This window comes from Meriones unguiculatus, chromosome 11 (genome assembly GCF_030254825.1).
Source record: "Meriones unguiculatus strain TT.TT164.6M chromosome 11, Bangor_MerUng_6.1, whole genome shotgun sequence".
NCBI lineage: Eukaryota > Metazoa > Chordata > Mammalia > Rodentia > Muridae > Meriones > Meriones unguiculatus.
Genome location: NC_083359.1, coordinates 37,725,351 through 37,739,899, shown reverse-complemented (window position 1 = coordinate 37,739,899; position 14,549 = coordinate 37,725,351). Strand labels below are relative to the sequence as shown.

General features: G+C 48.3%; 1 pseudogene; it reads left to right on the top strand.

Annotated features, from left to right (window-relative positions):
* The first annotated feature begins 488 nt into the window (after positions 1 to 488).
* On the top strand, positions 489 to 1,071 carry LOC110547807 (small ribosomal subunit protein eS10-like; annotated as a pseudogene).
* Positions 1,072 to 14,549: the final 13,478 nt, after the last annotated feature.

Here is a 14,549-nt window from a genome sequence, read left to right as displayed (position 1 = left end):
GAGGGGACAAGGCTTGGCCAGAGAACAGCGTTTATGTGAATTATTTTTTGTGAGTGAAGAAGAGAGGGAAGCAGCTTTGGACCGGAATCCCACGTTGCTGTCCCACGTTGCTGCTTGCATAAGCAGTTCGGTTTTATCACTCCTCAAAAAGAAAAAAAAAAAAAAAAAAAAAAAAGTCCCCAAAGAGAAGAAAAGTCACATAGCCAACTTGAATACATGCCTGAAATAGATGCCAGCACAGTGTACCCTGTCACTTGACAGGACCCAGACTTCATGGCTCCGTTGGGTCTACACACAGCCATGACTGAACATCAGATGTGCCCGGATGAGCTGTGATGTGGCGGAAACAAGAAAAGTTCCTCCAGAGAACTCTCGGGGGAAGGCAGCTTCTGAACAGGTGGTAAGCAGATCCCTCAGTGGGTCCTCTTCCCAACGCACAGGGTCCAGAAATTGTTATGAGTCTGAAACGGAGGGGGGGGAGGGGCGTGCAAAAAGGAAGAGCTATCCTTTCCAGCCTCCGCCTCGGTCCTTGCAGCCGCCGCGATGTTGATGCCTAAGAAGAGCCGGATTGCCATCTACAAACTCCTTTTCAAGATGGTTGCCAAGAAAGATGTCCATATGCCCAAACACCCGGAGCTGGCAGACAAGAATGTGCCCAACCTGCACGTAATGAAGGCCATGCAGTCTCTCAAGTCCCGGGGCTACGTGAAGAAGCAGTTTGCCTGGAGACATTTCTACTGGTACCTTACGAACGAGGGCATCCGGTATCTTCGAGATTACCTACCCCTACCCGCTGAGACCGTGCCCGCCACTCTGCGCCGCAGCCGTCCTGACACTGGCAGGCCTTAGCCCCAAGGTCCAGAGGGTGAGAGACTGCAAGCTTCGCAAGAGGGGAGGCAGACAGAGACACCGACAGAAGGAGTGCTGTGCCCCCTGGTGCTGACAAGAAAGCCGAGGCTGGGACTGGCTCAGCAACAGAATTCCAGTTTAGAGGCGGCTTTGGTTATGGCCATGGTCATCCACCTCAGTGAAGATGGAGATTGTGTTGTATTGAATAAACTTTAAAGAAAAAAAGAAGAACAAGAGCTATGCTGAAGGGCACCGGGACCTCCTGCTTGCCCTCCTGGTTAGCGGTGACTGCAGGAAGGGCTGAGGGTGCGGAGGGCATTGCGCCGACAGGGGGCGCAGTCCCGGGGATTTTCTCTCCTGCCTGAGCAGTCATTGTCAGGCACCTAGTCCCAACTGGCTTCTCATTCTGTGGGTCAGAAACTTGGAAGGTGCCCATCTGGACGATTAGACTCTTCCCCTCGGTGATTCCTGGGTAATGAGTGACCACTCCCAAGACTCTGGTGTCCTCTTCGAGATGGCGCCTCAATGTTCCCATCCCATCCCTTCCTCTGCACCTCATCTTCCAAGACCTCTCGGAACATGGCTACCTCCGGGTAATTTTCCTCTGCCACAGCAACTGGCTACTCCCAGGACAGGTTAGTGGGTTACAAGCATTTTCTTCAAATCCAAACTGTTGTTTGAGTTCCCCTTAGTACTATAATAAGTAACCACAGGACCTAAATGAAATATATTCAAGGCAGAGAGATTTCACTTCACTTTTTTTTTAAAGTTACTTTTATAAGAGAATGAATGATACAGTTTTTCTAGAGCTGTCAAAATGTCCAATCAAAAAAAGTTTCCTGGGGGCTGGAGAGACAGCTCAGAGGTTAAGGGCACTGACTGCCTGAACAGGTGGTAAGCAGATCCCTCAGTGGTTCCTCTTCCCAACGCACAGGGTCCAGAAATTGTTACGAGTCTGAAACGGAGGGGGAGGAGGGGCGTGCAAAAAGGTTGAGGTTAAGGCCCTGCGTTCAATTCCCAGCAACCACCTGGTGGCTCACAACCATCTGTAATGAGATCTGGTGCCCTCTGCTGGCACGGCAGGCAGAACAACCGTGCACATAATAAATAAATCTTAAAAAAAAAAAAAAAAAAGTTTCCGTTTCTAACACAATGCCATGGTGCTTTCTGGTGGCCTGGCTTTGCTAGGATAGAATTTTCCAAATGTGATAGTACGGATGGAGACATGGTCTGGTGGGGAAGGGCAGTCGGTGCCAGATGACCTGAGTTCGGTGCCTGGGACCCACACGGTGAAGGGAGAGAACTAACTCTTGCAAGTTGTCCCTTGACTGACACATGTATTCATACATGCACACGCATGCGCAAGAAATAAACATGTAACTCATTAAAAGTTGAATTACTAGGAAACATAACTGTGGAGTCAGGAGATGCAGACTAAGCTACCAGCCCAGCCTCCTGCGTCTGATAAGCCTCTGAAAACAACAGTGGAGAAAGAAAAAAAAGCTACAAGGCTGGCCCTGGCTGACCAGCTGAGCTTTCTGTTTCCTCAGCTACTCCCATCTACCTGCTTCCCTCACACAGCAACGTGACTGCAAGCGACCACAGCTGTATGAAAAGTCACAGTACCCAGGAAATGCTTCTGACACAGTGGAATTCCACAGAAAGAATGGCTCTTCTTTCTCTGGGCTGCCTTGGAAGGCTGAGGCCTAAAGCTCAGAACACCCACAGGCTGTACTGGCCCTCACTTTCATTCTGTTCTTCTGTCTGTTTTCTGTCCTGCTGTCCGCTCTCAAAGGAGAGCTCCAAATGTTTGAAAGGCAGAAGGAAGGGACAGTGTACACAGTGGGAGCTCACTGAAGGGCATGAAGGGTTGAGGACTTGTAAGTGTGGGCCCTGAGCGAGTCCCAGGCCCACTCTAAGGCGGCAAGCAGGTCCAGAGTAGGTCACTATGCTGAGTATACACGAGCCATTAAGGAGATCTGTGGCAGCTCAAAACGGCTGTGTGAGACCTTGCTAGGGCCTTCCTGCCAGGCCCTCACTGAAAACCTCAAGGCAGGGACCTCCCGGCCCAGTCAGCTCACTGGCCTTCTCTATGAGACAGAAAAGCCGAGACCAGCAAAGACTGGAGGAAAGAGATGAGGGTCAGAACCCACTCTGCCCTGGGCCAAAGTTCCTAAGAGTTTGACATTTGGAAAAGATTTGGCCTGGAGGATTTGGGGCAGGGCTCCTTCCGGCTCCCAGGAGTGTCAGGGAGAGGAGGAGGAGGAAGAGGAGGAGGAAAGTGACTCAGCTGAAATGGAGAGAAATGTATTTTTAAAAAGCGAACTGATGAAGGCACAATGGCACAAAATGTAACCCAGGACGTGGTCCAAATACTTCCTCAGAGAAAGCGGGTGAATTTCCAAAGAGCCAGAGAACTTGCTCAGGTTTCGGAACCAAGAATAACACCAGGAAATGGAGAGAGTCTTCTGGGCTAGGCAGGCCCCCAGCTCCCGGAAACCTCCTCAGCCATGGCTCCCTGAAAGGCTGGTGCCCACCTCCGATGGAGAGGTAATCCCGCCGTGTAGTCATGCCCGTGACTCCTTCACAGTTGTCAGGACCCAGCAGGAGCTCTGCCTCACGATGGCAGCAGCTATGAGGAAAGAGTGGGGCTGGCCACCCTCGAGGCCCCTTCCTTCCTGCCGGTCTTGAATGTCCTAAGCTTCTTCACTAGCTACTGCTCTTCTCACAGACACCCTCAGGGAGAGGCAGGGCTTCCTCCGTACTTCTACCCCGTGTTCGAGGACCCCAAAGCTGTAAGGTTAGAGGCCCTCCAGGCTCTTACTCACTGTTCTCGTTCCTGCAGTAAATACATAGCAAAATCAGCCAAAGGAAGGAAGGGTTGGCTTGGGTTCACAGTTTGAGGGGATACAGTCCATCGTGTTGGGAAAGCCATGGCCACAAGAGTACGGCATGACTGGGCACATTACCTCCATCATAGTGAAGCAAAGAGGAAGAGTGACCATGGCTGGTGCTTTCTCCTCTACACTTTTTACTCAGTCCAGGACCCCGGCCAAGGGAAAGTACAGCATGAGTCTTCCCTCTTCCATTAAACCACTCTTGAAATGACCTCACAGGCACGCCTGGAAGTGTGTCTCTGCCTCCCAGGTGATTCTAATCAAGCGGAATTGAAGATTAACCCAGGAAACAGAGAATCGACTCATATGGGATTTCTTGGGGGAAGGCTAGAAAGGGTCTCCTGAAGAACAGATGTAGGTACAGCCTCAGGCCCTGTGGGCCACCTGACCTTGCAAAGAGAAAGCGAGAAGGAAGGAATGCCGCTCGGGACCACAGAGCAGCCCTCAAATCCCAGGCATTAGGATGGGAAGCCGCAGAGCAGAGAGTGGCCACGGGAGGAGCCCAGGTGTGGCAGGCACAACTCCATTCTGCTACCACGGCCTGCTCAGGGAGTGGTCCCAGAAGAGTGTCCTGCAGCCTAGGCACTCTAACTCTCCCCTGGTTCCATGCTCCACTGTGAAAATGCAGCGCCTGGGCATTTGTAAAGAAAACATGTTCATTTAGCTCAAGCTGCAGAGGCGGAAAGCCTAAATGATGGCACAGGCCTGACGGCCTCACCTCAGAGTGAGTCGCATCCCTTGGGAGTGCATGAGAGGGGAAGGATCACAGAGGATGGCAAAAATGCTGAAGGGATGGGGCAAAAACAACCTCCACTCAACCCCACCTCTTAAAGGTACTGCTACATCTTAATATTGCCACTCCAGGGATCAAATTTCCTGACTCCTTAGAGGAAAGTCACATACAAAACAGAGTAGACCCTAAAGATGGGGCATCCGGGGATTGGTCAGCTCCCTTCCCTTGTCCCAGGGTGAGTATCTGAACTCCACACACCAATAGCCACCTAAGAGCCAATATTTGCTTGGTAAAAATATCTCAGCAGAGCGTCACACTTAGTCTTTCCCAGTTTCCTTTTAATGTTTGAGGCAGTGTTTTCCTGTACATCCCAATATCTTAGCTTCCATTCTATTGCTGTGAAGAGAGACCAAGGCAATGTGAAAAAGGAAGCATTTAATTAGGGGCTTGCTTAAGTTTTAGAGAATTCGTCCATGATCATCACGCTGTGGGAACATGGTGGCAGGCAGGGAGGCCCGGCTCTGGAGCAGCAGCTGAGAGCTTACATCTTCTCCGGAAGTTAGAGGCAGAGAGAGAGAGGCGCTGGGCCTGCTGTGGGCTTTTGAAACCTCAAAGCCCACCCCCACTGACACACATTATCTAATAAGGCCACACCTCCTAACCCTTCCCAAACAGTTCCACTAACTGGGAACCAAACATTCAAATATATGAACCTGTGGGCGCCTTTCTCATTCAGGCCACTACATCCAGATGACGGAATGATGAGGCTGCACTACCACACTGGATTGCGGCTGACATGAGAAAAAAAAATTAAGAGAATACATGCAGCAGTAATTTGCTGTGAGGCTAATAGAGGCCTACGGAAAGGCAGTTCACAGGCAAACTGTGCCAAAAGGCATGCTTTCCTTAACTAACATGCTGGTTTTGCTGTCGTTGTTGTTGTTTGGGGGTCTTTGGGGTAGAGGTAATTTTTTTTAAGACAAGAGACTCTGTAACCTAAGCTGGCCTGGAACACTATGTAGCCCAGGATAGCCTCAAACTGGTGCCAGTCCTCTGGCTTCATCTTCTCAAGAGCTAAGATTACAGGCACAAGAACCATGCCCAGTTTACAGCTTGATTTTCTTTTTAATACCACGTTTGTTGCTGACATGTGTAAGCCTTTAAATCTGAATTTTCCACTTCTCTCCAAAAGTTTAAAAAAAAAAAAAACAGCCCACCTTCTAGTTCACCTCAGTGAGCTCTGTTGTCACACTCTGCATGTCCCACCCACCCAACCTCTGAAGGTCTCCTGTCTACAGCAATGGGCTCTTTCTTCGCTGATGTAATGCAATCTTTTAGAAAAGCCTACAAAGGTTCTCAGTGGTTCAGCTAAGGGGGGATAAAAATGAGAAAACTCATTAGAAGCTGGGAGATACAGAGCTGGAGAGATGGCTTGCAGGCATGGATGGGTATCAGCTCCCATGTACATTCTGGCAAGATGTGACCCACCTGTGCTCACAGTCCTCAGGAGGTGGAGACAGGAAAGCCCCCGAGAAGTTGGCTATCACGGCTAGCTAAATTGGCAAGCTCTGGGTGAAGTGAAGAGACCCTCACTCCATCTGTACGATGGAGAACAATTGAGAAAGACACTCACCGTGGACTGCTGACCTCCACATGCACACACACACACACACACACACACACAAGCACACACTGGCATACACCACACCACACACACATTTTTTTTAAAGAGAAAAAGAAAGGAAAACTGATAATCAGCTCATAGATAGGAAAGGAATAGAGTTTGGTCCGTGTTTTTAGAAGCTTCTAGGCCTTTGCTGGGGACTTCATGATGATAGTAGGTGACATGTGGCCAATAAGCACGAAAAGACCAGGGCCCCACAATCCCCTTCAAGTGCATCACCCCACTGACCTTCCCCCACCATCTCCTAATACTGCCACCCTAGAGACCAAACTAAGACATGGCCTCTCGGGGAGCATTCAACATCCAGACTGTAGCAAGCTGGGAGAAAGGTATCTGTGAAGTCTCACAGAACTGCTGAACAGGCCCAGAGGGGTCCCAGGCCAGGCCATGGGGAATCCCCAGACCTGGGGAATTCTGAAACCCCTGCAGATAAAGTGAAAACCTGAACGCTTCCAAAGAGTGAAGGACGTCACCCAAGGGGGTCAGGGTCTGCGTGGTAGCTCATCCTCAATAGAAAACTTTGGGAGCCAGAGAGCAAAGGACCAGCCCTGCCCACAAAATAATCGAAAGGCATCCCAGCAGGATATCAGCTCCCCCAGTCAGGCAGAGTGCCTTCAAGGTGCTTCTCAACCGTGCAGATTCTCACAGATGCCTCCCAGGAAGCTCCTGAGGTCGAGTCCCATCAAAACGAGGAGCAAACTAGAGAAGGCTGTCATCAGATTCTGGAAGGAGGGTGTTAGCCAGAAAAGAGAGGAGGATCCAGGCAGCCCCTTTGGGCACCAGAGACAGGGGTACATGAGCATTTTAGTTGTGCCACAGGGTTTGGGTATGGGACAGTTAAGATCAAATTAGTTATAGAAAACTGAAGATGGCACTGGAGAGATAGCTCAGTGGTTAAAAAGCACTTGGCTATTCTTGCACAGGACCCATTTTTGGTTCCTGATACCAAGGTGGTTCAGCAATCTAGGACTCCAGTTCTAGGGGATCTGATGCCCTCTTCTGGCCTTCCGTAGGCACTACACACACAATGCACATATGTACCTATGTGTGTATGCATATATACATTCAAAACACTCAGACACAAACTTAAAAAGAAAAAACAATAATTTAAAAGGATTTGTTTAAAAGAAAAAAACTTAATAAAAAATGAATAAAGACTTGAGCAGGCATTTCACAAAAGAAGATGTCCAGTGGTCAATGAGCACATAAAGAGACCTCAAACCCCCAGTCACCAGGAAAAGGTAAACGAAAGCCACAGCGATAGCTCTTGTCTAGCATACAGGACAGAGAACTCGAGAATGACAATCCTGAATGCCAACAAGCCAGGGACACCCCTAGAAGTCTACATTCTGGTGGCACCTAAGCGAAGCTACACTGAAAATTTTTACATTGTCCCTACACAATTAAACACACTCAGTTGTGGCCATCCAGCCCCACCCAGGCTCCCCTCAGAGTAAGACACACACGCACAAAAATGCTGACAGTGTCTGCAGTGGCTTCATGAAAAGCCAGAGCCGGCTGAAATATCTATAAAATAGGAAATGGAGAAGCCGCTTGTGGTATGCCTTCCCAGGAAGTACTACTCAGCAGTGAAAAAGAAAAAACAACTGACAGACACCGCAGCAAGGTGGTCCAGAGCCTTGTGAGTGTGAGAAGCCAGGGGCGAAAGGGTGTGGGGTAGGACAGCTCAGTATGTCGCCTGCAGAAACAGTAAATACTCAGCTGCTCGGCTCTGGGGACAGAAGTCTAAAGCGTAGTTATCTCTCTAGGGGCAAGGACACAAGGGGACCTTCTGCAACGCCCTGGATGTCTTCTATCCTAATCCTAAAATTTGTGTGTTTGGGTATAATTAGTTCTCCTGTAATGCACTGGGGGGGGGGGGGAAGAACGCTAGGCAAACCCTAGATGATGCTTTATCTACTTCATAAAAAATGTCAAGAGTCACCAAGTGCGGGGGGGAGGGTGTACACACCTTTAATCCCAGTGCTCAGGAGGCAGAAGCAGCTGGATCTCTGGAAGGTCCAGGACGGCCAGGGCTACACAGTGAGACCCCGTCTCTAAAAGATTCAAAAGTTAAGAGTTATATTCCAAAAGAAAATATAGGGCATAAGGGAAATGACTCAGTCATCTAAGCGCTCGCCCCAAAAGCGTAAGGCCTGCGTTCCATGCCTAGCACCCACGTAAAAATCCAGGCACAGCATCCTGGCGCCCCTAATCTTAGCGCTGGAGAGGTGAAGCCAGCCTACTGAATCAGCATGCTACGGGTTCAGTGGCAGATCCTGTCCCCACCCCTAAGGAGGAAGCAACAGATAAAGACAGCCTTTGGCCCCTGAAAGTGCATGAACCCTTGCCCCCAGCGCATACCCATGCATGCAGGCATGCACACACGCGAACACACACATGCACACGTGCCACACAATCTGACATGCTCCTCGCAGTCTGAGCTTTGCTTGTATATGGATGATGGTGTGGTGATAATACTGGACACGTGCCCATTACTTGGCACAAAGCCTAACTCCAAATGGATCAAAGATCTAACCATGAAACGGTAAAAGCTCTGGGAAGAAACACAGCAGTACCCGACAGGATGTAGGCCTTACTTACGAACTAAAACCGCTTCTGCGGTGAGACACCATGACCAAAGTAAGAGGAAAGGATTCATTAGTCTCACACTTCCACATCACTGTTTAACCGTGAAGGAAGTCAGAATAGGACTTCAAGCAGGGCAGGAACCTGGAGGCAGGAGCTGATGCAGAGGCCGTGGAGGAGTCTTGGCTGGCTCGCTCCTCCTGGCTTGCTCAGCCTGCTTTCTTATAGAACCCAGGACCACCTGCCCAAGAATGGTACCCATGGTGGGCTGGGCCCTCCCCTGTCAATCGATAATTAAGAAAATGCCTTACAGGCTTGACCTCTCAACTGAGGTAACATCACATGGATTGAGCAGATTGTATTTATACATGTAGAATTATATATGTGTGTGTGTGTATATATGTTCATATATGTGTTTATGAATTAAAGAAAAAGGAGGCCATGAATTTGAAAGAGAGCCAGGGACTGGGTACCTGGAAAGGTCTGGAGTGAGGAGCAGGAAGGGGAAATAAAGTAATTACAATCTCAGAAAATATTCCAGCTTGTGTCAAGTTGACATAAGCTAGCCAGTACAAGGTAGGATAGGAAAAGACTTTCTGAATAGGACTTTATTTGTCCAAGAATTAAGGCCAATAATGAACAACTGGGACCTCATCAAGCTAAAAATCTTCTACACAGTGAAGAGCTACCAGTGCAGTGGAGAGAAAGCCCACAGCCTGGGAGAGAAGGTTTGCCAGCTACGCCTGTCAGAGGATTAATATCCAGACTATATAAAAACACTCAAAAAATGGTAAAAGTAAATAAATACAATAGAAAATAAAAATGACCCATTCAAAAAAATTGGCCAGGGATCTGAACACAGAGTTCTCAAAAGAAAAAAATAAATATGACCAAGAAATATCTCAAAAATGTTCATTGTCCCTAGCAATTAGAAAAATGCCAATCAAAACAACTTTGAGATTCCCGGTCGGAGTGGCAAAGATCAACAAAACAATGTACAGCGAACTCTGGGGAGGATTCATGGAAAATGGAACCCCCCCTCACTGATTCAACCACTCTGGGAATCAGTATGGAGAATTCTCAAATAGCTAAAAATAAATCTGCCATATGACCCTGCTATACCACTTCTTTACTTTGGGCACACCAAATACACCCAAAGGACCCAACATCCTACTCCACAGACAATTGTTCAGCCATGTTCATTTTTGCTCAGTTCTCAATACCTAGGACATGGCAACCACATAAACAGCCTTCAACCAATGAATGATAATGAAGGTAAAGCACATATAAACTATTGAATACTATTCAGCTGTGAAGAAAAATAAAATCATGAAGTTTGCAGGTAAATGGATAGAACTAGAAACAGTCATATTGAGTGAGATACCCCAGACCTAGAAAGACAAATGTTGGATGATTTCTCTCATCTGAGGTTCCTAACTCCAAATCTTCAGATGAAAGAACTTCAGAAACTAGGAAAGTAAAAAGACACCATTGTGGAGGAGGGGGAAGGAGCAGAGAGGGGAATAGCAAGGGACACGTGATCTGAAGGGGAAATGGGAAAAACGGGGGGGGACTCTCAGTAGGGAAGGAGGGGGGATATATACAGCAGAAGAAGAGCAAATGGTGAAATAACACTGTAAAGATGTCTGAAAAAGTCTTAAGAAATCATACTATCTACAAAACAAACAAACAAACAACAAAAAAAACCTCTAACACATTTAAGTTGGTAAATAAACACACATATATAGAATAAATAAAATTTTACCCTCTGGGTTGGCAATGCTCCCCCCAGAGCTATGGACCACTTAACAAAAATCCCAATACAGGCATTGAGAAGCCCTCTTTTGAGTTGTTGGTCCAGTGTTGTTCATGAGACTCCCAAAACATTATAGGCTATTGATTACTATTGCCCTCGGTTACCGCCAGAGGTTGAAGCTAAGTCCCTATCATTGAAGACATCACACCTTTCAGACACAGGTCCCAGAGGCCCCTGAGATGGAACTGACCTGAATGCCTCCTCCTGAGGACTAGCTTCCATGGCACCACCAAACCAAATATCAGAAGTCACCATGGACGCTTCCAAAGAAGAGAAGCGACCAACAGTTCTACCCAGCTCTAATACCTATGAACCATGGCAACAACCAGCATGGCAAGAAAACCCTAAAGGTGCAGGCATGCCTTGGCGGTAACCAATAGTTCCCCACCTGAACTTGAGACCAGCTCAACAAGAGAGAGCCATGCCTGGTGCCGGAAACCTAGCCAATTACCCAGGGCTAGTGAAGTAGAGGAGAACCTGCAACCACCTCCTTACTAAGTCGTCACAATCCCTAACTGCATCCTAAATATGTATCATATTTAGCATATCAGTGTAGTGGTTAGCCCCTCCTCACGGAATTTCTCTTTGTGACAGACGGAGACCATTAAAAAAAAAAATCACAACCAATCAAAACGCAGTCCTGGAACCCAGTTCCCAACTGACCCAACTACCCTGTAACTCCTACACCTGAGACTCGCGAACATTGCAGAAAAGTGGGTGGAAAGATGGTAGCCCTAGCAACAGGGGGCTTGCTGTGAGATTGGTCTCCTAGAAGTGTCAGAAACTACACTCACAACGTCTCACCAACGTGGCTGCCTAAACATGACCTGAACAAGCACAACGTCAAGAGACATGCTGCTGTGGAAAGAAGGCCCTGGTGACCAAGGAACGCTGAGAATGGGAGAAACAGTCTTCCCCAAGAAGAGTCTCCAGTTGGTTATCCAATACCAAGTATTGGTAGAAACAGATACATACAAGTAACATTATATGGATTGAGCAGATGTATTTATACATGTAGAATTACGCATACATGTATGTTCATATATTTCTATATGAATATAGGGATACATATCAACAATTAAAGGAAAAGAAGGCCATGAATTTGAAAGAGAGCCAGGGATAGGGTACATGGAAAGGCCTGGGAAAACATGGAAATAAAGTAATTATAATCTCAGAAAATATAAACAATTATTAAATAAATTGTCTTAAACTATTCATGATGAAACTAAAAAATAAAAAAGAGAGAGATGGTTAGCGTTAGCATGCAGACAGCATGGTAGATGAGCAACGAGAACCGAATCCTACAGCTTTACAGGAGGGAGACAACAGAGAGTGTTTAAAATCAAATAAGCCAATAACTAAAAAACAGCAGCTGTGCCAGGCAGCACCTGGAGGTGAGTGACCCAGCCCAGCTGCGGAAGCATTGTCTGTCTGTGCGAGGGGGACTGATGTGGGCAGGTGTGAGGTATGACGTCACCTCATAATTTATGTCTCGGGCACTAGGCTTGGCAACAAGAAACTAAAACTTGAACCAAAATCCCTTCATTAAAACAGAAACACACTTGGGTAAAAGCCTGGCAACGCCAGGCGGCCCTACAGAGTTCTCAAAGGCAGGCGGCTCCTGTCTCTTCCTCCCACACCACTGCCTCATGCATCAATAGTGCTGCTCTGACTCCAGCCATCAAACCCACATCCCAGCCAGCGGGGGGGGGGGGGGGGGGGGGAGGGGGGAGAAGAGGCAAGGAAGAGACAAAGGGCTCAGGAGTTGGCACTTAGGCTGTTTCCTCAGAGCTACTTCAGACTCCCTTCACTCTCACAGGACAGAGCGGAGGTCCCCGCCAGATATTCTCCGCCCCAGTCAGCCGTATCTGGCCGTGAGGAAGTGGCCATCTGATGCTGATTCATATTTAATGTCATTAATTCCACGCATTGGTGTGCTGAAACTTAAAATGTGAACTAAAATAAATGGCATGAGTGGCCAACCAAGTTAAGGGCAATTCTTCCGGTGGTGTTTAAGCAGAAGCACATGCTTAGGCAGGAAGGAGAAACAGAGGCAGTGTGGCCACCTCAGCCTCCAGCCCCAAGATGCAGGACAGGACCCAGATGGAAATGCAGATGCTGTAGCCGTCTCTCACCACAGGGCCAGGCCACCTCAGGACGATGGTCCTACAGATAGGCAGAAGGGCCCCAGAGCAGACCGTCTTTATAAGATGGTCACTCTTGAGATCAGCGTTGGAAAACGCTGATGGCAAGACCTCTCAAATGCCTCATCAGTCTAGCAAGAAACACCTTCTTCTGGAGCCTGGAGGATATGACATTGCTACGAGCCATGTCAACACACACACACACACACACACACACACACACACACACACACAATTCTCATAGCATGAGATCTCCTCAGATAAGGATCCAGACACGGCTGCCCTGGAAGAAAAGAGAGAGAACCGATGGGCTGCAGACATGTGAAGGTCAGAGGGTAGGAGACAGCCTCGTACCACAGTCTCTGGAGCTAGGCTCCAGGGCAGGCCCATGTTTCTCTCCGTCTTTACTGTGAAGGTCACCTGTCCCTTGGAAGGGTGGGGGCTGTGTCTGTCCAAGGGAGACTCAAAGGTTCCACAACCACACTACAGCCTCTGAGAGCCAGAGCCAAGCACACACACACATTTAGCATTCCAACAAAACCCCTGTCTGTTCACCGCTTCCAGCTCTGAAGAATTTGGTCCTGCCTCCCGGCCTTTCCCACGCCTTTTGAGTTTGTGCATGACCTGTCCTACAGAGGCCTGTAGGGGAGTGAGTCCCACTGATCGGGACCTGGAGACACAAATTCTCTGTACTTCCCCCTCCCTGGAAAGGAGTAGACCGAGCAGAGTGGTCCGGGGTATTAGATGCTAAGGACTGCCTGGTGCAGGTGCCAAGATCAGCCTTCAGTCCCCGAGGCTCACGTGCTGCAGAGCAAATGAAGATGAAAGGCACAAGTGTCACGTCTCCGTCAGATGTAGAGCACTCCCCAGACTCCCACGCCCATCTCGAGGGAGAAAAAGGCAGTCTTTAGTTACTAACCTGGACCTTGAACAGAGCACAGAGCCAGAGTGCTGGAGCCAGTCATGCCTGTAACCCAGAACATGTGAAGCATAGGCAGGGGAGTCAAGAGTCAGAAGCCGTCTTGGGCTATGTAGTAACACCTGCTCTCAAAAAACCAAAAGGAAGGAAGAGAGGGAGGGAGACTGGAGAGCTGAAGGGCTGAGCCTTTGGCTGCTGGCCAGCATAGCAACCACAGGGCATCTCCCAGAGGTGAGCGGAAACAAGACATCAGTGTCCCGCAGCGCTGGCATCTGGAATCCTACATTACACCAGGACCCCAAAGTAAAGGAGGTATCCCCAAATTCAGCATACACCCGTCCAAGCTTTGCTTGTATTTCAAAGGCATCAAGGGCAAAACTCAAAGACAGAACAGAACCTACCTACAAAATTTGGGGGCATTGGTGATACCCATATATGTGGTGTGGTCAGAAGGGGCAAGATAAGGTTCTAACTATTACCCGGAACTCCAAAGCTTCATGCATGCATGTATATGAATATGTGTGTATTTATGTTAATACATACATATATATTCAATATATGTACATACATATATATTCAAAACTAAAAGAAAAAAGTCAAAACAAATCTACCCACCAGCCTGGAGATAATATACAAAATTAAGGGGCAGTGCCCTTTGGGAGGCCTGTGTGTACATGGTACTCTGAAAGGAATGAGCTAATAAAAATCATTTCAATAGGGACTACAGCAAGTTCTGGCAATTATACGGAATGACGTTGGTTGCCAGTGGCACCCATCCAGTCTAAACTGGTTCATGCCAAGAAGGGGAAACTCCTGGCTCATTCCACTGAGAAGGTCGCCGAGGCAGGGTCAGATACGGTTAGATCTGGGCCCAGACAGTACCGTGAGGACTCAGTTGCCTCTTTTCTGTGGCAGGGT